This window comes from Humulus lupulus, chromosome 3, assembly GCF_963169125.1.
Source record: "Humulus lupulus chromosome 3, drHumLupu1.1, whole genome shotgun sequence".
NCBI classification, from domain to species: Eukaryota; Viridiplantae; Streptophyta; class Magnoliopsida; order Rosales; family Cannabaceae; genus Humulus; species Humulus lupulus.
This window is the reverse complement of record NC_084795.1, coordinates 283,873,985-283,876,877: the sequence shown is the minus strand read 5'-3', so window position 1 is coordinate 283,876,877 and position 2,893 is coordinate 283,873,985.

The following is a 2,893-nucleotide window of genomic DNA, read 5'->3' as shown; positions in this document are numbered from 1 at the left end:
CAAGAGAAAGTTTCTATTTAATCTGTTTGGTGAACTTGTGCAGTGTGTCGTAATAATTCTGATTTGTTCGAGAATGTTGATAAATATTTGTTTGAGTAGTCAGAATTGGTGAACATTTGGGAAATTCGGTACAAGCGATATAGCGACACAAGGAGCAGTTTCAATTTTTGGCTTAGCAGAAACGACATTAGAAACTTGCGTTTTTATTGAGCACATTCAACAGGCGATATATCGCAGTGTCTTAAGCGATATATCGGCACAAGGGCATTTTTGGAAATTATTATGGAAATTCGTAGGTTTTTGGATTTTTGTAAAAAGAATAAAAAGAAGATCGAAAGGGACAGAAAAGGGGAAGCATTCTGACGGCAGAGGGAAAGAAACAGAGAAGAATCCACGTTTATTTCGTTTGTGTTTATTTATGCTTTTGAATTTTAGATTGTGTGATGAAGTTTAATATTATGAACTAAATTTTTATTTAGAGTATTTTAATGTAGTCACTGGATATTCTATTCGTCTTTAATGCAATTTCTATGAAACTTTGAATTTATGGCTATCTATTGTTCTTATGATTAATGTTTGTAATTGATTGGCCATTTGTTGCATGATTATTGGTTTTAATTCAATATCTGAAAAGTGAGAATTGGAATAGCTCTAGACAATAGACATAGATTTCAATTTAGAACGAAAGTATCAAATTGGTTTGTGTAGCAATTAGGTTTTTGTTCTTAATGCGGTTTATGTGTAGAATTTATCACAGACATGTAGAAAATTCACAGGTAAATTGAATATTTTATATCTTGAGAAAGAATAGAATTGTCAATAGTAAACTTGCTATAACCATAGATCAAAGAAACATATTAGTTGTATTATTGATTTAATAGAATTGAAGGTTGATGAAATTAGAATACTCTAATATTTCGCTTATATTAAATTTCGTTAATTAACTCTTGCTTTGCTAGTTTATTGTCACTAAATTTTCATTAGTCAAATAGAAATAAAAGTTTGCTATTGGTAATTATTAGATCAATTCCCTGACGGAACGATACTATATTTCCACTACTATTACTTGTTTATTCGATTGCGTATACTTGCGCAGTAGTAAAAATTCGCAACAATTAGATTTTTATTTTTTGAGTATTTGAATTTTATTTAATTAATTTGAAACTTTTAGGATTTATTATTTTCTTAATCTTTTGAAATGATTTTTTTTAAAATTTTAAGGATTTAATTATCATTTTTTTTAAATTAAATTAGTTTTAATAAAAAGGACACAATTTGGTAGTGGTCAAAGTTCGGGGGCAAAATTTCTAATTATTCTACACATGGCACTGCCACATCCAGAGACAAAATGCTATATCATCATTTTGTTAGCCACCTAGGATGAAATCTAACAGAAGTCTCATATTTCAGTAACGTGCATAGTTCGGGAGGTAAAAATGCTATTTATTCTTATTATTATTAGGGTATATACCATTTTGGACACCGTGTTTTGTCTCATTATCTGTTCGGACTCTATATTTTAATAAATTACTTTTTAGACCTTGTGTTTTATAAAATTATTCAAATAGAATCATAAAAGACAAAATAATAGTGCTTCACCATTGAAATAATTACCAAAATAATTGTTGAAGTACTAGCTAATTACCATATAAGAGGATATGAGAATATATAATGATTATAAAGCAAAGCAAATAAAAAGCAATATTCTTGGGGTTTTCCCACAAATTTTTGGTCAGATTCACTAGTGGCATTTAGAAATGATATTATTATTTAGTTTTGATTATGATATTTATAATTTCAATAATATTTGTGGTAAATGTGATTTACGAGTGTAACTAAAAGAGTAACACACTTAATAACAAATGCAATTTTATAAATATAGAATTCTAAACAATTCCAGTCTTAGATTTTCAGTGTACGTAAAGTCTGTCAAAACAAAGTGAGCAATGAATAGGAATATCAACCATAACAAACTATACATATAGAAGAAAAATGTGCACTTGAGCTGAAGCACGAGCTTAGTATCTCTTCTAGCTCGTACTTCGACAACTGTTTGAATATTCCGAGCTCGCACTTCACAACCTTCGTGTCTGTAGCTCGGGTTAAACTCAGGACTTCTAACACCATACGTGTCCATGTGAAACTGGAGTTGCTTATGTGGATAATAAGCAGATATCATTCCCTTGGTTATTTCTCCGTATATTTATTTATCAGCTGTATCCAAACTGAGTGAATGACTCGAGCTAAAATTAGGGTACAACACTATCCGTTCATTTTATACATTTAAGTGAACTGGTACAGAATAATACATCACAGTCCTGGGTGATTTTTGTTGTTCACAATGTCTGTTTGTCATGTACAATGTCTTCAATTTCTATTTTTGACTTTTTAATTTCAGAAAAATATGTATCTGTTTCTCATGTGCTTTGTTCTTCGAATCAACGCACAACTTGCATTTCATTACCTACATTTAGAAACCGATCAAGTTATTAAATTTATTATAATCATTAAGGTTAACTAATGATTAATGAATTAAGAAAAGAATAATACTTTGTCCACATCAAGAGATCGAGCGAGAGCTGTTGACTTTGGTAGTGGTAAAGGTCAAGCAGGAGTTGTTGGCTGTGGTGATGATATATCCAATCCAAAATGAGCATAACTTTTAGTGTAAGATGGAAAATAAAAGCAAATAGCCCAATTTTTCAAAATTGGTATTATACTTAAGAGGCCTGAAATTCATAAAATTGGTGTCATATTTCAAGGAGGAAATTACATTTTATACGAGATTTTTAATAGAGTTTACAAAAATATGATTTTTTTTTAAAAAAAAAAAAAAGTTAATATATGGCTTTTTTTAAGAATTTTCACGTATATGAGTTTATTTTTTCATATT